The following is a 23,008-nucleotide window of genomic DNA, read 5'->3' as shown; positions in this document are numbered from 1 at the left end:
TCTAGACCCAAATCCCACCAGGCACCACCAAACCTTAGTTCCTACCCTTAACTTACTACTTTCCTTAGTATCACTCCAGCTTTGAGCTATTCCTAAATAAAATAAAAATCCAGTTTTCCCTGTTCACCTTCACTTGTGTTTTAAGAGCCTAAGTCTGACTCTCCAACCAACCCCTCAGGTGCTCCTCTCCCCAGAGAGGACAGGTCATCCTTCCCTGCTGGACTAGGTGGACCAGCCTCACTGATAACAATGTACAGCCTCATGTGTGCTGCACAGAACAGCACAAATGCAATAAAGAAACCCAGCACAGAGAGCTATTCTGGGGGTGAAAAAACCTCTGAGCTCACTGAGTGCCTTTTTAAGTGTTTTTTCTACCAGGAGGTGCCAATTAGAAGATTAAAACCTCTTGCTGGGACAAGTCTGGGCCCAGTTGGGGCTGTTTATATGTTAGTGGGTCTCTTAGAAAGGGGATCCCTAGAAATTGGAGGTGGGAAGGCTTGGGGGGGGGGGGAATGTTATGTCTTTTGCTCCTTGTGCAGCCCCTGTCCTTTCTCTCCTGGTGCCTGGAGGAAGGTGCAAGGAAGCTGGAGCAGGTAGGAGAGGAAGCTTCCTTGAAGAGCACTGTCTTATGCTGAGTGGTAGTTTGTCTGCACTGTGCAGCAGGGCATGACTCTTATTTCTATCCTCTTTATTTTTGTTCTTTTTTTTTCCTCATTTACATGTTTAAGTCAGGGTTGTGGAACTAGCTAGCCTGTAGGCTTTTTTAAAAAGAAGTCTGAAAACTCTGACAGATTATTAAAAGTTTATAGAGGTTTTCAAACTATTGGGAAGAGCTGAGACAGATGTTGTGAAAGAGGAGTTTATTTGGTGTGTCTCTCTGCTGCTATTTAAAAGATTTTTTTTTTTCCCTCCCTCTTTGCCTTTCTCCAAAGCAAGCACCTCTGGGCTAGGGCAATGCAAGCCCTTTCCTCTCCTGTGATGTTCCTCCTTTTGCAGTGTGCCCTGTTTTGTGACCTGCCGTGCCAGGAGTGGGGACGGGGATGGGCTGGGAGCTGACCCCGGCAGGCTCTGGTGCACCTCGTCTCTGCTGCCGGCTGCTGCCTACGTGGTCGCTGCCAGCCTGGGGCCGGTGTGGTTCCCACAGCCGCTGTGCTGTCACCAGCTCTGCTGCACTGAGTGCACCTTGGGGACTCGCTGTGCTTTTGCTTGTGGCTTTTGCTTGCAATCATGGGAGAAGTTTGTTTCATCACTAAACTTGTAACAGCAGCATAGAGGATAAAGGAGAAAAAAAAAAGCAGGGAGAAGTGGGGCAATCTCCTATTTCCAGGTGAGCCTCTCTGTGTCCAGTGCAGCTGGGGAGGATGGAGGGATGCTGGTGGAAGGACCCTCCCCAGGGACATCTTTGGGATGTCTCCACCCTGAGGGATGCACTGGCTGCATGGAAAACCCTTCCTGCTCAGCTGGGTGCCCTGTAATCATCACGGGGCTGCAGAAGGGCAGGCAGCAGAGGAGAGGAGGGATGTGTGGGGCTGTTGCCAGGGTTAATGTGCTGCTGCTCCTGGTGAAGGACGCCCTGATGGGGCAGGTGGAGGGGGGCTTGGAGCGGCTGTGACAGGAGCGTGCTATCAAACTGCACCAGGAGCAAAAGACCGGGCAAAAGGCTTTGAGGGGAAAAAAGCTGCCTGTCAGCAAAGCTGTCAGTGGTGAGATGGAAGAGCACCCACCATGCTCCCCAGAGGCTGTGTTACAGCTCTGCGAGGCAGGAGGTCCTGCAGAGACACGCAGAGGATGAGAAGTGAAAATAGATGTCCTGGCTGGTCTTGTGTAAAGGGCCAAAACACTCATGTTCTGCCCACGTCCTTCTGCAAAACTGGCAGCATTTTGGCTAAATCAGGCCTGCACTCTGTCTTGCTCTGCTGATACCCTCCTAGTCCTGGCTGTGACCCTCCTAGTCCTGGCTGTGCAACTCTTACCTGGGCTTTGCACCCTTGAGCTCCAGGACCTTGGCCTACCACCCCTGGCTGGTGGCCGCGTAGGCTTGCAGGTAGGTCCCAGTCGCCAACCGTCAGAAGCGACTTGCACAAAGAAACCGGCGTTGTCTCAGTATTGCACAAAGCACCGCGGGGCCTGGCCACCGGGCACCTCTGCCGTGCCGGGGCTTCACGGGCTGTCGGGATCCCCTCGTCTGCACTGCATTTGGCACAACACGGCAGGCCCACGTGTAAGGCACAACTGCCTGTGCGTGCTGGTAACTAAGGCATTTTTCCTGTTACCTCATCACGTAAAATACTACAGCATGTCCAGAAAGGTCATTCCTTGCAGATCTTCCACCAGCTGTGAGGAAGCTCAGCTTGACATGGTTAGGAGGACAGCTGGTCTCGCTGGCTGCCTGCGCCTTGGCTGCGCCAGCTGTTAAGAAGGAAATGTTTCCTGAGGAGCAGAAAGAGCAAATCCTTCTCACCTCCTCCCTCGTGCTACGAGGAGCAGGGCTGAGAGAGGGAAGGGCAGTGGGAGGGATGGCACCAAGGAGGTCTGCAGCGCTGCAGAGCCGCTCGCACGCGCTCTGGTGTGAGCCACGGCGGATGGGTTTGGCTCCCCAAATAGCCTCCGCTCTGGTAGCGCTGCATGTTATTAAGTAAACAGGCTGGAGAGCACCCAGGGTCACTGGCTGGAAATGTGCAGGAGATAATCCAAAAAGGCAAGTGTCTGTCAGCCGTTCAGGTGTTAGCAAAAGTTAATGAGAGTCTCAGTGTCTGATCTCTTGCAATCAATTCCACTTGCTATCGTTCTGGGAGAGGTGAATATCCACGCTGCTGTGATGTTGTTAACTCCGGGTGACGTGCCTGCTTTCAGCTTTGATGCTAAAGGAAATTGCTGGATAATGTTTCTGTGGCACTTGAAGCAGAGTTTTGGGGGCAAGATTATTCTTCTGGATAGCCCAGCTCAATGGGCAGGTTTCTATTTGAAGTAAAATCACCTAAGAAAACCAATCCCCCGCACTCTTAAAAAAAAAAAAAAATCAATCAAATCTCCCTTTGGTTAGGAGAAAATGTGCAAGATGCTTAGGGAAGATGGATGGAGTAAGGAGTGTGTACGGGGGGGGTGAGCTCGCTGCTTGTTTACTAAAAGCAGGAATCTTGCCAATTTTTGTTCTCTGAGTGCAGACTTGTTTACAGAGCTCTAACCACAGTGAAAGAGATCCTTAAATCTGCTCCACGCTGCTGCTCCCCCAGCACCGTGGCACCGGCCGGGTTAAGGACACGGGGCAGAGCTCGCCGGGCTCCTGCGGGGGAAGCCCCAGCAGCAAGGACCCTTCCTCAGGGCGCTAAAGCCTGCAGAAACCCCCCTGGCCAAGCGCGAGGAAAGCGACGTCCAGCAGTTCGGGCGCTGATTGCTTTAGGCACCGATTGCTTTACTAAAGCAAACCCTGCGATTTGCTTTTGGTGCTCAGCATTGGTTTCTGCTCTGCAGGCTTGAAGTGGGACCTGCAGGCGCGAGGGCAGATGGCCTGAACGTGCCGCGTTCCACCCGGCTCTGGCCGTCTGCTCCCGCGGATGAGCCCCGCGAGCCGAGTTCCCGCAGGTCTGCGGTGCGCTGCGAGAGCCTCGGCGGGGCTGCTCTGCCCCCGGGGCCCACGGAGCCGCGCGCGGCCCGACGCGCCGGCCCGACGCGCCGGCCCAGCTCCGCCAGCGGCGACGGGAAGGCCCCGAGGCGGCACGTCGGGGGAAGAGACAGAACCCAGCAGCGACCGGCCGTGCCGGCCGCCTGGCCGCGCGCAGACCCGGCAGCAGCGGAGACGCGCGACTCCTGGAAATGCAGATCTGCAAATCCCGCCGTGGCCGCGCCGCTCTGGCGGCAGCAGCAAGCGTCTCCCGGTGCGAGACAGCCGTTCTGTCCACGAACCAGCGCTGATTTGCTCCTGGTTAAGACTGCCGGTGGCATCTATAGCTTTGATCAGGTCCGAGGAGAGGAGAAGAGCAGGCGGCTCCCAGCGCACAACGCGGGGCTTCGCTAGTGAACCCGCTGCCCTGACGGCCGCCTCGCTGCCGGAGGCTGCTGCCGTACGGGGACGGGCGACAGACCATCGCGAGATGAGGATAACGTATATAGAGAAACTAGATGTCTGTTTGCTCTTTGGTCCTCATTGCAATGTAAAACCCTTTTCTGAAAGAGGCAGAGGGACAAGCATGCTCCTGGTGTCACTGCAGAGATACCAGTGTCTCTACTGTCACCTGCTGTCTAGTGATGATTTCGCCCAACCAAAGGGAACTGTTCATATCTCCTACACGAGAAGACTGCACTGATCTATTTATTCATCTCCAGTGTGTGAGGGCATCCCCCTGCCGAGCTGGGGAGGAGAGAGGGAGAAGGGAAAGCCCAATGCTTGTCTTCTGGGCCCAGAAGTCTACCCTGAACACTATGGGGCTGGTGCTTTAGACTCCCTGAAATGGCAATGGAAGTAGCAAGGATTTGTGGTGGACGTGGACAGCCTGGGGCCATCCCTGACCTTTCCTAGTGCTATGGGTGTCTGACGGATGCTGCTGGAGCAAGAGGTCAGACAGCAAGGTGACTGCAGCAAGCAGCCATGGACATGACCGCGCAGAGACTTCCTGGGAAGTGCCTTTTCCTGTGGCTATCAGCACAGCGAAAGGAGGGGCAGCAGCTCCCACAACGTCCCCTCTGCTAACCATGGCAAAGCTGGAGGTCCTGGAGAGTGGCAGCACTTTTATGGTTGTTCTGACAAGTGCAGTGGAGCACAGTTGTGATGGAGAGAAGCAGGGAATGTCCACCACGCAGCACAATCAGTTTGGGGATTTTTTTAATTGAACAATAGTAAATGCAGGGTACTTGCTGGGGATTAATGGGAGTAGTTGATGGTACTGCAGAGGGACCTGAGCACTCATTAATCCACAGGATATGCCATGTACTGAGGTGATTACCATTATAATCTGGAAATGGCAGAGAAACACAAGTGTGTGGGGGGGGTCTTTTTTTAGGGGTGAAACTATCTCTGTGGGTCTATGCATTGCATTTTTGGAGGATTATCATCCTGTCTCTAGCCAGTTGTTTTACCTGAATTGTCATCCTATGGCCTAGTCTGTTTTTAACTGCCTCTTTTGAGTAAAAAGCACATTGGTTAATGCAGGCTGCAGCCAGGACTCTCTGACCTCTTGGGAGGGGGGCCTCAGAGAGACCACTATGTTTAGAGCAGAAATCCTTCAGACCTGGTCACAGTCTCCAACCTGGACTTAATGTCTGCTATTTCTTGGCCTTAGCCTCAGATGCCTGCTTGGGCACTGGCCTGGATCAGTCTGTAGAGATCAAAAGTTGCTATTGCGATCTTTTCCCTTCATAGAGAATAAGTTCTCAAAAAAATGTCCTTTAGGTAACATAGTGTCCTCAGGGGATGAGGCAGTTGACAAGAAGGCACCCTTCCAAGAAGCTCATCCCACGTAAGAGCCTGCCTGACCTCCCATTCTGTGCTTGAGAAATTGTTGAGAGGTTGTTTAAACCTTCAGAGACTTTAAACCAAATCACTCTGGTGAAAACCTCAGGAATGCCAGAAGTACAAGTCCTGGCTGAGCCTGAGCTCCCACAGCTGGCCTCTGATGGGGCTGTCCAGCCTGGAGCCTCATCTGCTGTCCCTAATCGAGGTGCAGAGGATAACCCTAACCCTGCCTTCGGTGCCATGCTCCACATGCCCACAGCTGCTGCTGTGCAACAGCCCCTCTCATACTGCTTGTATGTGAGCCTTGGCTGGTGCTGGGGTGGGGGTGGCAAAATAGTAGAGGCAGAAAGCTTGGATTCACAGGATTTTTGCTGATCTGTGTTTTTTTTAAAAAAAAAAGAAAAAAGAAAAAGCATTTCAGGAAAAGCATTGTAGTATGTGTCACCAGAGCTAGCTTGGATGCTGGCTGCAGTCTAGCTGCCAGAGCACAGCCCCAAGTGATGGGTAACTTATCCTGTGGAGAAGCGTCCTGCCCTAACCACCGGCAGCCGTGCCTGGGACAGAGGGATGCTCCCTGCCTGTGCACCCTGCCGAGGGCTTTGCGGTTCTGTAGTGCTGGGTCCCAAAAGGGGCTCACAGCAAAACTTGATTTTCTTATCACATGATGTAAGGAGCTGGGCCCTCTAATCTCAAAAGAGGGGGGGGGGTCAGAAGAGCTTTCCTGCTTGATGTCCCTCTCCAGGCAGCTGTGTTTGGGGCCCACCATGAAGGCATGTACAGGCGCTGTGACAGTGCAGAGGAAAGCATCCTCCTCGGCCCTTCCTGCAGGTCCCAGCCATGCGTGTCCGTGACTGCCTCGCCAGGATGCTCGGAGGAGCTCAGCTCTTGCATCACTCCAGGATATTCATAGTAATTACTGGAGGGAAGGGGGTCGTTAACTCAGGTAGATTCTAGGAATTACTGCATTTTGATGCCTTCAAGCTCTGTTCTTGCAAATCCTGCCCCACATGACAGAGGAGATCCAGAGACAGCGACCTGTGTCGTTCCCAGGGCTGCATGGCAAAAGGGATCTGTCTGTGAAGTGAAGCAGAAGGGGAAGCGACTGTGCAGCCTGAGCCTTCTGCTATTTTAGATTATGCTCCTGCTATCGTTGCTTTCCAGCTGCCTGAAGCCTTTTGTCTATTAGGCCATCTCCCACCTGTGCCCTGGGAGTAGGTAGGTCAGACTTCTGCAAGTCTTGCACCTCTGCTGTTTTGCTGAGGGGAGCACAGCGGCAGTGTGGAGGGAATTACCCAGTTTGTGGGCTGCTTCCTAGGAGCTTGAGATTTGCTGCTGCTACTTTTCTTTTCCCTGCAGGGTCTTGTTCCTCTCATAATTGCATGTACTTCTCATAAGGTACCTGAGGCCTCGGGGCTTGGATGCTATCATGTCTCATGCTGCTGTAGTCTCCTGGAATGAAAGCAGGGAGGTTCAGTTTGGAGACAGGTGACGGTGAGCTTTATTTTGCACTCACTGCTGCGAAGGAGCCTCCGTTCCAGCGCTGGTTTCAGTGGGCTCCCCCTGCACCCTGTGGCTGGTGTAGTGGAAGAGACTGCAAAATCCTCTTCTCCCCTTGGTAAGCCCTTGCAGGCCTGGACTGATCTCCCAGTGCCCTGTGATCATCGCTGGATGTCCCAAATCGCTGCTCTGCCCCTTCCCGGCCCCGCTGCAGCCGGGCTGCTCACGGTGGCGGTGATTCCCCCGCGCCGCGCGAGCAGCGCCCCGGCTGTGCCCGTTACCGTGCTCCGGGCATCGTGCGCCGTTCTCACGGGCCGGGGCCGGGCTGGCAGGGAGGGCGATGGGGCTCGAGGACAGGCAGATGGACGGACGCGCCGTTTCATTAGCAGGGAAGAGGTGCAAGGCAAAGGGAGCCTTTCGCGTGCTCCCGCTTGGCCCGTAGGCGAGGCGCCAGCAGAGCTATTTGGCGGGCTGCACCTAGTAGCCCAGGGCCGCGTAGGTGACCCTTGGCAGCCAGGATGCACCTCCTGGCCCTCTCCCGGTCACCAAAGCAGGAAGAGGCAGAGCGACAGTAAAACACGTGTTGCTTTGCAATAGAAGGATGTGTAATTTTATCTGCATTTTGCCCTGGCAGCTTGTCACCAGCTGGGCCATTAAAATTCCCTTGAAAAATGAGGGATCCATGGCAAATTACTGATTATAGGATAGGAAAGGTGGTCCTGCTATGTGTGATTTGTCGCTCCGATACTGCAGCACTAGGTGCCCTGGAAAACCCGGGCGAGAGGCGCAGCCGGCCCCGGTGCTGCTGGGAACCGCGCGCAGCTCCCAGCCCGGACCTGTCCCCGATCCGGGGCAGTGAGTGCTGGGGGCAGATGCTGCTGGGGCTGTAATGCTGCACTTGGGCACTGAATTGCATCTCTCCCCACCAACAAATGCCATTAGGAAGGTGGCCACATAGAACGGCATCAAAAGGAGGAGCAGATCTCTTGGAAAAGTTAAAATAAATCAGGAACAAAGGCATTTGTGGCAACTCAAAGTGCTGCTTCATATATTTGACCACACCGATTCTTAACAAAAGAAATTCCGGGCTCATTACATAGAAACATCAAACCAGCCAAGATAATTATCTCTAATTAGTGCTAATTTAAAAGTGAGGTCTCTTCTATAGCTGAATTGCTGCATATTTCATTAGTTCATTAGATGCTGAACAGACAATGTAGATAAGAGAATCAGTTCATTGGGACGATATAAATTTCATCCTCACTTCACCAGAAGCAGCTCAGGGGTCTTCACAGCACAAATCAGGTGCTGAGCAGCATAGCCCAAGCTAGCCAACCCAGATGACCCAGTGGTTCATCCTCTGCAGAGAGTTCATTGAATACTGTATTAACTTTGTGGAAACAAAAAAAAAAAAAGAGAGAGAGAGAGAGAGAGAGATGTGGGGCGAGGGGAAAAACAAGCAATTTTCAACCAACACTATTATCCTGCTGTCTCTGCAAATATCATTCAACTCCAGGTCTCTTCCAGTGCCTGGATGGGGAAGCAAAATGCAACGCGCTTCAGCTTCACTGCCATGAAAGGGAAAAGTCACCAAGCCAGGGAAGAGGCGCCAGGCGAGAACGTGCTTTGGGCTGTCATTAACCCTCCTGCGGGCCAGGAGGAGCAGAAGCAGATGCAGCCCCCTGTGCAAAGGGGGGCTCGTGTCGGCCTTCCCAGAGCCGCCACCCAGCCTCATGGGGCCAAGCTCTCCAAAGGGGTGAATGAGCACAGCTCCCAAGGCTTTTTGCCTGTATGAGCCAGCAGAGAATTTCACCCAGATGTATTGGCAGCGAAGGACATGCTGACCGCGTCACTGCTCTGTGTTGTGAGGCGGCTTTCTGGAAGCAGTTCAAGGAACGGGTCCCTCCTTGGTGAACCCCTGTACTGTTAGGAGACCCTCTCCTGGCCTTGTGTTAGTGGGGAACAACTGTCCAACCCATGTCTAGGACGTCTAGCTTTGTGCTCCCTTTCTTCCTGAGGCCTGGATGAAATAGGGACAGGTGATGGTCCTACCTTCCTCCAGGTGCTCCAGGTCTATCTGATCTGGCCCCTTTGGATTTTATTCACAGGATCAGTCTTCTTCTTCACCTTTTCCATGTCTTCCCAGACCCGCTTGCTCTGGAGCAAGCCCTTCCTCTGACCACCACCACCACGCAGCCCTCAGCTGCACCTTTTGCTGCAGTGGGAAATGTCACGGTGCCTGGGGAAAGGTGCTCTCATATCAGAAGAGTCAAAAAGACAGGAAGGTCGGAGTCGAGATCCTGCTTGGTGGGTTCCTTCTTTGTGAATTCCTCTCGCTGGGTTCAGCTTGGCAACCGTTTTGGTGTTACTGGGGAAACAAACAGCTCGTTTGCAACATGGCGAATTTGCAAAACCCCGTTCAGGCTCGCTGCGGAGCTGGATGCCACAGGGCTTGCAGGGAGCCCGGAGGGAGAATTGGGAATGATGCATGAAATCGTGCCCAAAAAAGGGCCATGTAACAACAGGGCTTTCTGACCCAATAGCACTGTGCCTCTTAACGACCAGAAGAGTTTACTTTACCATAAACGCCAGCTCTTCTCTGCAGAGCTGTCTGCAGGAGAGTGCGCTGCAGCTCGGACTCGCTGCACGCATCTGCCACGACTGACTTCAGAGGCAGAAGTCCCTGGGTCTGACCCACATGTTCATTACACCACTCACCCCCTGCTGCGGTCCTACCAGGCTCCGGGAAGCCGTGACCGATGAGACTCAAAAATCAGCAGTTTAGTGATGATGCGTGAGCAGGTAAAAAGTTTTTGACTTTCAGATCCACTTCAAGATCGCAGAAAAATAATCCTTTCCACTTGTAAACTATGCATGAGCTGGAATCCTTGTGAGACAATAAAATATCCCTTTTATCCACATTGCAGGTTTTTAATCATATTAACCTCACTTTACGAAGCTTTCAGGTGTGACTGCTGGTGGAGCGAGGGCCTGGCTCGATGCAAGATATTTTCCAGCAGGGGAACTTTTAATCCTCAAAAAGTTACTGAGTAGGAATACAGTAATTGAAGAAAGTTACTGCAAGTGTTTGAAGCTGTAATTAGTCTTTGAGGAAGAGGGGAAAGCTTCAAGTCCTTTGAAGGAGCAAACTTTGGGACTTTCAATTTACTCTTCTGAAATGCTTTAATGAGGATGAAATATGTAAAGGCAGAAATGATGCTGTTGGGTGCAGTTACAGCCAGTAGGTTTGTGAAATACGAAATGGAGAGAAGTTGGGAAAAAGGTGGGGGAAGCTCCTCCCGGTACCCTGAAACGGAGGAAACCAAGCGAACAGGGACGGGAAGGTGTCTTAATGCCTCGGCAGCGGGGGCAGCTAACTGAATTATCCGAAAGCACCGTTTATCAGCATGCTCCTGAAGCAGGAACCAAATCCCAGCACTGATTAGCTGTGAGGCTCTTGATGCTGAAATACTAGATATTTTCAGGATTGTTGCTGGAGAGGCTAGATATGGCTAAATAAATATATACCAGACAGGAAACCTGAGACAGCAAGTGTTTTACTGGAAACAGCACCAGAAGAGAACCAGGTAGAGTAGCAAGAAGAATCAATTAGTTAATTGCTGCCATTATGGACAGACAAGGATTGTGGAGATCTAATGAACAGTGATTTAACTTATTGATTAATCAGAAAGCCTTCCACTCTCACTAGCGCTCCTCCTGTTAAGCGAGCGTCCCCTTCCTGACCAGTCACTGCTTCCCCTCGCATTGGACTGACACAAGGAGCAGGAATTTCGGGAGCCAAATCCCCAGCGCTCAGGGAGCAGCTGCAGCGATAGCGACGGGTGTCTGGCCTGAGGCCCCGCTCAGTCCCCTTCCCCGAACACCGTCACCTGGGCTGCTGTGTTTGTCCAACCTCTGCATTTCCCCACATTCCCCAACGAGTTGCCCAGAAAACTTTGATCTCTTCTATAAGACCCTTCACAGCATCGTTCAGCCCAGTGCAGGGTCTTGCCTTTGCCCTCATACCTGGGAGGTTGCCCGTAGCTCATGACGTGAAGCTCTTCACGTTTTCTCAAGCTCACCTGGCAAGAAGGGCATGTTCAAGCAAAAACATCTTGATTTTGTAATATTATGCTTTAAATATTTGTATTCTGAGAATTTAGCTGCAGATGTAATCAAAGAAGTAACTGGTGGTTGAGAATGTGCCCAGGCTTGTGATGATCTCTCAGATTTTGGGGAATAGGCTTGAAACCAGTCTCTAAACCTGTGCTGGTTCTGGCAGACATGACTCCTACCCTTTCTGTAGGGAGCTACGCAGTGCTGTTGATCCTGGAATTTTAAACTTATTGGTGTCTGGGTGTGTAAGCACCAGAAAGAACCGAGAAGGTGTGTTAAGGGCAAGTCCAAAGCAGCAAGCAGAGGCTAAGGCTGATGTAGCAACCCAAGCAGTCAGTGTCCTGGAGGCAATGGTGCCATGCCTTGCTCTGAGGTTTGCTACCGATTCCAGATTTACCCAGGGTTTTCTCAGAGGCAGAGGGACAAGAAATAATGATGGCTGAGCAAGTGTTACGCCAAAGTGTCTCCTAATGACTCTCAAGTGGTGAAAGCACAACCTGTGCATGGATTTTGCTTTCTGGGACCTCAGTGTCACTGCAGCCGGGGAAGGAGAGCGTGCTGTGGTGCTAGCCCCAGGCACGTCGCTCGTGGCCGGCCGCCCGCGTGCAGCTCCGCTTGTAGCAAGCCCCTCTCCCGGGCGGCACCTCTGAAGGGACCGTACAGCGTAAAGGCCGGGCAAACTTGTCTTTCATCCACATATTAATAGGAATAGAGCCCAAGCCACCTGATCAATTCACACGGAAAAAGCCCACAGACCTGGTTCTTGTAGGGCTTGACAACAGCCTGGCGCTGCGTAGTTGCTGTTTGACACCCCCTGCTCCCCCCCTGCCTGGTCCCAGCCCATCGCTCTTCTCCAAATGTCCCTGCTCTCCTAGAGGTATGATATTGTCCCACTCCATGTCCTCCGATAGCCTTCATTTTATCTCTTCATCAGCTGTCACTAGACACCAGAAATAATGTTTAGATTTCATGCTCAATATTCTTGATGAAAGTCTAACATCAAAACCTCAGCAGGGTGCCTGAGAAAAGCTAAGAGAGGATATCAGGGGAAGCTGATTCAACAAAGAAAAGAAATCAACCAAGACTGTTTTTGGTGATTTTTTTTTCATCCAGGATCATAAGTACAAATAATAAGTTTAGTCTTGTTTTTTTTTTTATTATTTTCACCCTTCTTGATACCAATCTCTCCTTTTCATTATAATAAATATTGATTTGTGCTGTTAGAAAACGACTTTTCCTATCTACTACTTATCATTTTTCAGGCACACCAGTGAGGACGGTAGACGGCGAGATTTTATTATCTCTGTGAACACCTGTTCTGCCACTTCACTGCCTCCAACAACAGAAATCTGTGTTCCCACAGCAAGAAAACTGCCCTTCTTGTAATATTTTTCCTTTTTCTGGTGGTGCAAGGCGGTCTGTCAGCAGTCTGGAAAGCCAGGTCCTCCCTCGTGCATGGCAGCAGTGCGGTGGAATTGATACACCAACATTTTTCTTTCCTGTTCCTCATTACAACAGCCCTGGTATCATCCCAGAGAGGTTTAGCTGACTTTTTTGTTAATCATAGAAGGACCCAAGGGCTAGTAATTTTCACCTGCAATTTTTGAAAGAGTTAGGAGTCTTAAGAAATATCAAGTTAGTGTTGATTTCTTCTTTATGGATCCAGCCTGTCAAATCATGGATGACATCCTATGTATCTGGAGGGCAGGCTAAAATAGTCCCCTGAAGTAAAGCTTCTTCTCTTAACCATCCTGCCCTGTGGCAGGAAAATACCCTTGCAGACTGCTGATGAGGGGCTTTCTTGTTGGTGAACATTTTTCTACACTGAAGTCCCTAGGGCAATGGCCTCGTTCTTCTGGTGAGCCTGTGCACTTCCAGGCACAGCTCTTGTGCTGCCTTAGTTATCATCCACGTGGAATTTGTTTCATGCCAGCAGAAATGTGCTCAGGTTAGTACAAGAAGTGAAATAAAAATAGCTCCTTTCCCCAGAAGAGCTCTCTGGTTATACAAGATGGATCAGCAAAACCCAGAGCAGAAGGAAGGATAACGCCGAGGGCGGGTTTGTAATGTTAGCTCCTTGTGAGCATCACAGCAGAAATTAAGCTGTAACACGGATGTAGATTTGGAAAAGGAGGCAGTTGGGAGAGCCAGGAGACAAGACTGCTGCTTGGGAGAAAAGAGCCACACAGCTGGGAAGAGGATGTAACCGATGACGTTTAGTGGTTTCTGTCACTGAACAGGGGCCTTGGCCTTCAGCCAGGAGGAATCAGTGCTCCATTCCCATGGGAGAGCCAAGGCACTGCTGGTTGCTTGTTGCCCTCCTGCCATCCAAGAGCGATGGCCCCTCTGAGCTAGTCTGAACAGGAACACGGCCGACAAGGGTCCCAGCCCCAGGGGAGGGTGAGCTGAGCGTGTGGACAAAGTCCCCATCACCACAGGAGCGTGCTGGGGAGGCGGACAAGGGCCCCATCACCTGGAGAGCTGTTCGGAGAACACTGAAGTTGCCTCTGCTGGAGAGTGCTGGGGAGGAAGGAGAGCTCAGAAAATTTTTAGAGAAGTCTGAAGATTTCCAGTGTTTACGTGGAAAAATGCCATGAGAAAAGTATTTACCCTTATACCTCAGTACTTCCAGACTAATGAATACAGCCAAAATCATTTTTATGGGATATCAACAAGATCTACATGAATAAAGTATAACAATGTTTTCTTAAAATCCAGGGAGTCTTTTGTTTAAAGCCAGAGCCTTAGTTTGGAGCACCTGCCCATCTTGGAGCAAACCACAGGCAATTTCTACTAAGGGGAAAAAAAGCAATCCAGCTTGTTTCATTGCCTGTCTTTGCCCTTAGGTGCTCCCAGGCTGCACCTGAGCCTGGGGAGCCAGATGGGAGGGAGAGAAACCAATTGTGCTGTATTTAAAGATGTGATTTTTATCAAAAAATGCCTTTTATTTATCAGTTTTTTTAAAGTGCCTTCTCTCAGAGTCATGGGGTCATGAGTTAATCTCAGCATTCAATTAAATAAAAACATACATCTCCCACCTTCACTGCTGAGAAGTTAACAGAAATGAGAAGAATCCCACAGCATTTTCTGCGTTTAAGGCAGGATCTGGGGGAGGTTAACTCCTTGCTTTTCAGAGCTTGTAGGTGGTGATACCAAAGCCAGGCCATTTGCTTATGTTCCTAAGACGGCTTTTGGTTGCTACTGGGGATGCGGGTTGGTGCTCGCCCGGCGCTCCGCAGAGCCAGCCGCCGCTTCCCCGCGGCACCGCACGCGACCGCGCCTGCGCGGCTCCCGTCCCCGGCTCCAGCATCGCCAGCTGCTGGCGGATGCACTGCAGGTTTCCAGAGCAGATTGGGCTGCATATAAAGTTAATTGAAAAAAGTTTTCCTTTTTTCCCCCAAAGGACTCCTCCGCCGGCTATGTGTTAGCAGACGTCCCGTCAGGGCAGGGACGCGCTCCGCACCGTGGCCCCTCGCCCCCCCCAGCCCCCGTGCGCCCAGAGGAGCCCGGCGCCCCGGGGCTGCGCGGGCGCAGATTTGCACGCTGTTGACACGGACATCCTGTGTAGGCGATGGAGGCTTTTCTCTCCAAGAGCAGACACCTCCAGCAGACGCTTTCACTAGCAGATTTATTATTACTGGTGAGGAAAATGAAACCATTTGGAGCCCGTGCACGGAGCCCAAGAAAGAAACTGGCCACTTGGAGGCAGACGGGAATTTCCTGAAAGGTGAATATGGCAGAGCATTACAAGACAAATAAATAAAAACGCCTTACTTTACTCCTGTCTCAGCCATGCTCTGACTTGCCCTGAATCCCAGATAATGTAGGAGCCTAGGAACTGCTCCCGCGCCTCTATCCCCGCGCGCGCCCCGCGGCGCCGGGCTGCAGGAACGGCCCGAGACACCCCGCGAAGGGCGCTGCCGGGGCAACCTGCACGGACGAGGGCTTTCTACCGCGCTGCGGGGAGCTGGAGGATGCTCTAGGAGCCGAGGCAGAAGGGTTTATCCCCTCTGTATTTTTCTCTTCTTTGCCTACCCAGCAGCACTGTGAGCATCCCTCGCGGATCCGTAACGGCGCTGCTCGTAAACGCTCTTGCGGCTTTTTATTTCTGAAGTGTCCCTGCTGAGAAACCCGGCCTCACCTCGACTCGCCTCCGGGACGGGACAGGATGGGATGGACGGGATGGGACGGGATGGGATGGGACGGGACGGGCAGCCCTTCCAGGGGAGGTTAAGAGCAGTAAAGATCGCTGCACTAGTGAAGCATAGAGGTCAGGCACTGGCTACTGAATCCCCCATAGTCACCGTGTTTTTCCCATCTATATTTCTCTGCATGATCATCTCTGCTCTCACTGCCTCTTCCATCCCTGCCACATTGAGCCCAGATGTCTCCTTTAAAGGGGAACTGCAAAGTTTTGTTTAAAATAACACTATTTAAAATAAAAACAACCCTTCCAAGATCGCTAGTAATTAATCAACTCTACGTGCAGGCTCCAAGCTTGCAAACACATTTGAAAGCAAACTACTTGAAGTTCAGCTTCCCCCACGCTCACCTGCCAAGCCCCAGCATTAAGATTTTGTGCATTCCCTGCCAGACGTTGATTCTACCTCCACCAAAAGCAGTGAGTCAGATCCCAGTGTCCTAACCCAAGCAGAACTCCAAGGAGATGCACCGGGAGGACTGCAAGCCTCGGGCTAGCCTGGTCCCGCACTGCTCCTGCACAGAGCTTCAGACGTTAAACTGAGAAACAGGAGGAGCTGAACATCGGGAGCGGCCTGAATCGGAGCCGCTGTGCTCGCCTGTAGGAGCACTTCTAGGCCCAGATGGTGAGAACTGGGTCCGTTTCCCTTAGGCTGCCTTAAGTCTGAAGAGAATTGGCCAAGACACGGCGGGGACCAGCTCGCCGCGCCGCAGCCACAAACTAGGTCATCGCTCTGCTCTCATCAGCCCTTGGCTCCGTGACTGCTGCCGAGCCGCCCCGACGCGCGGCTCTGCCGCGGCACCGCTCCGCGGCCGCGCGGCCTCGGCCGAGCCGGCCCGGCCGGCCCCGACGCCGGCGGACGGCGAGGAGCCGAGCGCGCGGCCCCGGAGAGCCGCCGCGAGCCGGGGCTGCTTCCCAGGGCCCCGGCCACCGCCCCGGCACCGCGATCTCTAAACAACCCCCCTCCCCCCGACCCGCTCCCCGCCCCCTGCCCCCAGTTTTAATTTATCAGGAGAATTATTAAAACAGTCATTTCTCAGCTGTCTAACGTTTCAACCCCCTGCGCTCATTCATCCGATAAATATTTACAGAGCTTGACATTGTCTTCAGCTCATTCCCTTTTGTGCCAAACAATCCCGAACACCCGTTTCCCTCCTCCCGCCGCTCCAGCGGCTCCCCGGGGCCGGCGCGGCCCGGGCCCGGCGCTGGCCGCAGCTCCCGGGCCGGCGGGGGCACGGCCGGCGCGCCCACGCAGTCGCAAGCAGCGGCTGGGGCCAAGGTCTCTCCTTCCGGGACTGTGGGGCCCTGGGAATGGGGAGCCGTGCGGAGCAGTTCAGATTGCCCTTGGAGACACAAGCAAGAGGGCGGAAAACCGTCCGCCCAGCTTCTCTGACCTCCTCCATCCCTCTCCACACCCAGCTCCGAGACGTTCGCGGGCGCTCCGGGCGCGCACGGCGTCCCCCTGCCCTGCACAGGACACATCCCGCTCGGAGCGGGCTCCTCTCCCCGCTCCGCCTGGCTCCTCCGGCCTCCCCTGGGCGAGCGGCGGCCACTCTGACCCCGTCAAACCGAATCAGCGTCACCAGCCTCGCGCCACCCGCCGACCCGACCTCCGTCGGCGGCCCGGGCTCGCGTGTGCCCGCGCCTCCCACGCGGAGCGAAGGGCGAGCGCGGCCCCACGCCGCCGGCGCTGCCGGGGCCACCGCGGAGGCAGAGACGTTTGCTCGTGACTGAGCTTTGTCGCAGCCATTCCCGCTGGAGCACGAAGCCCCAGGAAGAAGCGGGCACGCGCTCCGCCGCCCGCGCGCGCCCCCGAGTCCGCTGCGTGTTAGCCCGCGCCAGCCGCTGGCTGCGCAGCGAAGCCATCACACCGCGACTGCCGTCACCCGCTGGGGTCTGCGCGAGAGGTTTGTCTCATTTTATCAGCCTCTCGCCAAACCGAAGCTGTGCTCGCAAGCCTGCTCCGCCACGGAAAGCAGCAGCCGTCTGCGCGCACTCACACCCGGGGGAAACCGAGGGCTCGCGCGAGTCTTAGCACCCGCCTCTGGAGGCGATGCCCACGCAGGGCTCACGTGTCCCACACACGTCTCTGCACGTGCAGCTGCACGACTCAGACCCAGTGGGACACGGCTGGGCAGACACAGGCGCCCTGCACCTCCCCGCCTCATCCATTTCTCCGGCTCTCGAAAGCCAGGTTGCAAATCCTGGGGGCCAAGACCTACCCACTGCTGCTGCTGGAATAAAAGCCAATCAAATCATCACTTCACTGAGAAGCTTTTCAGGATGAGGCCTCATGCTCTTGCTCTTCTGTAATCAATCGCCTCTGCAGTGCTAGAGTAGCAAGGATAAACTGGTTGGAACATTTCTTGACCACGTCTATTTTTCTCTGAATATAGTATTTCATCAAAAGTGGAAACTCTTGTGGACATGCATTGATTTTGATGACATTTTTAACAGGTTAGGTCAAGGACTCTGTCCTCGAGAGAGAGAGAGGCAGACGCTCACAAATCAAAACCCCAATTCTTCTGATTTGGCAATGGATGTTTCAACACCATCCCATTTTGCAAAGCCATGCAGGAGGTCAGATTTTGTTTCCAGCAGAAAAAAACAATCAATTTTGAGCTCTTGAAATTGTTGAGAAGTAGAATTGCCATCCCCTGCCAGTTTGATCATAACATAATAATTTCTTTCCACTTATTTTTCAGGTTAAGAGATTAAGTCCCCCTTTCTGCTGCTTCTTGAAACATTTTCAGGGGGCTGCATCACAGGTGGGAAATGCTGAGATGCTGTTCAAGGAGTCGGAGGTTCCTGAATCAGTGTCTAACACATGTTAGTACAAGTTCCTCCACCCCTGGTCCATCCTTTGGCCCATTCTTGGCCATTCAATAATAGATGCCCCCACGAGGCTGCTGTGGGATGGCAACTTTCCTAGCGAGAAACTGGAGTCTTAGACTACCTGACACCTAGATGGAGACCTGTGGGATTTCTCCTTCAAGCCACACAAGGATGTCTATAGCAGGCCTCAAAGTAAGGCCTGATGAGACCAGTCCGACTGCTGCCCTCCAAGAATCCCACCAGAACAATAAGCACTTTTTAAAAAAATGCACTCATTGTTTAGCGAGGGGTTTTTTGTTTTGTTTTGTTTTTTATTATTTGCAAGCAGGTTTGCTGAAATTCCACTCCCTCTTTCATTCCTGGGAGTGTGCAGTGACATCTCTGCGGAATTAGCAATAAATCACTTCCAGCACTGACAAATGGAAGTGCCAGCCTGGATCTGTACGGGGCTGGGACCTGCCAAGTTGCTGGTAGAATAACTTCTCCAAAGCATGAGAGCCGGGCAGGCAGGAGGCACCATCCGGGCCCTGGCCTGAGCCTTGCCACCATCCCCTTGTACTTGTGTGTGACAGCCTGAGCGGGACAACAGAGATGCTGGAATACGTGTTTCATTGCATGTGCTTTTCTTTGCAAACGCTCGGTTTGGCCACGGCCATTCCCTGCACACCAAATCCTTGCAGCTCTCCTCAGCAGGGCCAGCATCAGCTCATCCGCAGGATTTCCCAACCATACACCAGTGCTCCTTTCTAGGGGGTCAGGCAATGAGAAAAGGAGGGATCGTGCCTGAGGAAGACTTGATGGCACAAGCACACCACGAGCCTTTATTTTCTCCAGACAGACGTTGTCCCTGCTTGGCAGCTGAACAGACCTGCCTGGGTATTGCTGAGCAGCGCAGAAGCCTTGGCCATCCCACACCTATCTGTGAGCACCCAAGGGAAGTCCCCGGTGTCCTTCAGCCACAGGGTGCCTTCCTCAGCGCTAACCCTGCCCCATTGCCTTCTGCCTTGTGCAGGGATAGATTCTGTTACGCCCGTGCTAATGCTTCCAGCAGTGCCTAGGCAAACCAAAAATGCCTCTTGGTGGCCACACACTGTGGAACCTGAAGATCTTTGGACTTAAAGGAAGAAAAATCTAGTTTGTCATCAAAGACCCTTGCCAAGCAGGGTGGGACACGTGTGCCTGTGACAGAGCATGTGTGTCCCTAGCATTCATCTCCCAAATATCCAGCGTTAGCCTAGCCCCACCAGACTGACGGGAAAGCAGATGTTTGGCCCATGTTTGTTCTCATGGATCACATACACAAGTGAAAAAATGATTCTTCATGCACCAAAATACTTCCTACCTGCCCAAGCTCCATCTTCAACATAAATGATGAACTAAAGTCTGCTTAGACGGTAATTCATCTCAGTACTTAATCCCTATCCAGTTTTATTATAGATTTTCTGTGCTATTGAATCAGGCTTATGTCTGCATCCCATGAGACTTCCACTTACAAGGAGCCAGCGCTGAGACAGCAGTGGGTCCCCGGCGCGCTGCCGCTCAGCAGTCGTGCACGGGCTGCTGTGGGCAGGTTTGGAAGGGATTTCCACGCCGCTCTCAGGATTTGGCCCCCTCTTTACCCACGTGCGTCTCTCCAGAAGTCAGTCAGGATTTGCAGCTGTAATAAGGTTGTGACAGCTAGTGCAGGAGACAAAGCGCATAACCGAGGCACTTCTGGGAGACTTGCTTTTAAACACGGAGCACTTCAGGAGTGTGTCTGCCCGACAAGCCCCGAGAAACGCAGTTCAGGATCCTTGAGCTGCTGCGGGGGTGTCTGCACTGTTTGGGACGGCTGCTCGGGGTACCCGGGTCCTGCCCGTCCGAACGCGGGGCGTGACTGCGGGACTACTTTTTCCAGTCATCCTCACAGGAACTTGGGTTGGATAATTTCCCCCCCCCCCCAAGCATTTGTGCATGGTGAACTGCTACCAGCAAGCCTTAAACTTTCTGCCTCTCCCGACACCAACTAGCTAAATGCCACACGCATTCAGGTCGCTGCGGCCGGGTCATCACGCGTGTATTTGTCGTGGATTACCTGGTATTTCTACATCACCGAACGCGAGGGCACGTGGGGAGCCGGTGAGGCTGCGCCCAGTGCCTGCACCGAGGCCGGGTCTGGGCCGCTCGTCGGGACGCGGAGCACTTCCCAGGGGAAGCAGAGCACTTCCCAGGGGAACGGCTTTCCACGCCGGGGCCAGCCCGAGCTGAGACCCTTTCCGGGGGGCTCCAGTGACCCCCCAAGGTGCAGCGGCCCCGAGGGAAGTGACAGCGTTTTGTGGGGCTGAAAGGGGACCCTGCGGGGGGTGGCGGTGTTTGGGGTGGGTGGAGAGGGGCCCCATGAAGGAGGCGGTATTTTGGGGGGGCAGAGGGGGACCCCGTGGGGCAGGACGAAGCGGCTGCGCAATCCCTGGAGCCGGGGGGAGCCGCAGCTCATCCCAGCGGGGGGACGGAGGGGAACGGTGGGACATTGAAAACGAAACGTATTTGCTACTGGGAGCGGAGCTCTGACCTTGTAACACCGGGACTCGAGGGGTTTCCAGGCGCGAGGAGCCCGCGGCTGCCGGCGGGTGCGGGGCGCCCGCGGCACCGTGCGGTGCCACTGCCCCCGCGCGGCGCGGCCCGGCCGCCCTCCCCGGCCGGCCGCCTCCGTCCCGCCCTCCCCATCCCGCCTTCTCCATCCCACCGTCCCCGGCCGGCCGCCTCCGTCCCGCCCTCCCAGTCCTGCCCTCCCCGTCCCGCCTTCTCCATCCCACCCTCCCCGTCCGGCCGCCTCCGTCCCGCCCTCCCCATCCCGCCTTCTCCATCCTACCGTCCCCGTCCGGCCGCCTCCGTCCCGCCCTCCCAGTCCTGCCCTCCCCGTCCCGCCTTCTCCATCCCACCCTCCCCGTCCGGCCGCCTCCGTCCCGCCCTCCCAGTCCTGCCCTCCCCGTCCCGCCTTCTCCATCCCACCCTCCCCGGCCGGCCGCCTCCGTCCCGCCCTCCCCATCCCGCCTTCTCCATCCCACCGTCCCCGTCCGGCCGCCTCCGTCCCGCCCTCCCAGTCCTGCCCTCCCCGTCCCGCCTTCTCCATCCCACCCTCCCCGTCCGGCCGCCTCCGTCCGGCCGCCTCCGTCCCGCCCTCCCCGTCCCGTCTTCTCCATCCCACCCTCCCCGTCCGGCCGCCTCCGTCCCGCCCTCCCAGTCCTGCCCTCCCCGTCCGGCCGCCTCCGTCCCGCCCTCCCCGTCCCGCTTTCTCCATCCCACCCTCCCCGTCCGGCCGCCTCCGTCCGGCCGCCTCCGTCCCGCCCTCCCAGTCCTGCACTCCCTGTCCGGCCGCCTCCGTCCCGCCCTCCCCGTCCCGCCGCCTCCGTCCCGCCCTCCCCGACCGCCCTCCCTGTCCCGCTCTCTTCGTCCTGCCTCCTCTATCCCGCCCTCTCTGTCCTGCCCTCCCCGTCCCGCCTTCCCGTATCCTGCTCTCCCCGTCCTGCCTTCTCCATCCCGCCTTCCATATCCTGCTTTCCCCTTCCCCACCTTTCCCACATCCGCGCCTTCCCATATCCATGCCTTTCACACTTCCCTGCCTTTCCAGGCTATATGTATGTGTATATGTGTATGTGTATGAGTATATATATGTATATTTTTATATTTATATAAATAATTTGTATATATGTATATAAAAATAAGTATAAATATAAATTCCTTTTCAATGGGATGCTATGTAAAGCATTGCCACCCTTGCCTGGTGTGGCACCGGCCGGGTGTTGGGGTGAGGCTCGCCCCCAGCAGCCTTTCCAGGACTGACCCTCTGGCTGGCAGCAGGCAAGGGAAGCGGAAAGGGCCAAGGGATGAGGCATGGCAGAGAGGGGCTGGTCCTGCTCCCAGCCAGCCTTCATCCCATGGTGTCCACACACCCAGATCCTGGTCCCAGCCAGCCTTCATCCCACAGCATCCGCTGGGTCCTCTGGCTTCTTATTTTTCCTGTGGGCTTCGCTCCAAAACTGACTGTCCAACACTCGGCCCCTGTCGTTCTTCCTCCGTAATTAACTTCAAATAACATACATAACCCACTCGCTTACACTTACATCGCTCTCACTTATCTCTATCTGCTCCAAAGGCTTGCTTAGCCCTGTGATTGACACATAACAAGACAACTGTGGAAACAAAGCCATCAATTGACACATACACTTTCTAACTGCAGATTGGTATTTGCAGCACTAAAGTGATGTCTCATTACTTTGCTGTAGTGATCTTGTTAAATGCCAATTTAAAACCTGATCACAAAAGAATGGTGCACAAAATTCCACACAGAGAGCAATATATCATCGGAAAGAGAAATACGAAGGCTGCTCTGTAGTCCTTCACTGCAATGCCATAGGGAGAAATGAAAAAGGCCTTTTTTATTATCTAGCCTATCCTCCACGGGCCAAGGCAGGCCTGTGCATTAACCCCCAGGGCTTCTTTCAGTCTAAATTTAAATGGCTCAGGATTTCCATCACTCCCCTTAGGATACTGTTCCGAAGTCTACTATGAAGCTTCCCTAGGGTTCAGCCTAAATACTTAATTTCTATCCCCTTTGTTATAATTAGAGCTAGAAAAGGAATGTTATTTACAAACTATTCAAAGCTAAAATATGCACACACAAATTATGTCCTGATAGCACATTTGTGGGGTGTGCATGTGTGTGACACACATGACACACATCAGTGCACGGTTCAGCTGGCCCTTGCCCATGCTCACTCTCCAAGGGCCTTCCCAAGCTGTCCAGCCCTTTCACTTTCCAACATTTAGACAAGCCCTTCAGCTCCACCTCTAAGCGCTCAGAGGCTGGTACCTGGGGGAGCAGTGCACAGTGAAACCTGGTGTCCACCAGCCCCTCCACTCCCTCTGTGCTG

The sequence above is a fragment of the Rhea pennata genome, chromosome 11, assembly GCF_028389875.1.
Source record: "Rhea pennata isolate bPtePen1 chromosome 11, bPtePen1.pri, whole genome shotgun sequence".
NCBI classification, from domain to species: domain Eukaryota; kingdom Metazoa; phylum Chordata; class Aves; order Rheiformes; family Rheidae; genus Rhea; species Rhea pennata.
Note: the sequence above shows the minus strand (reverse complement) of the source record.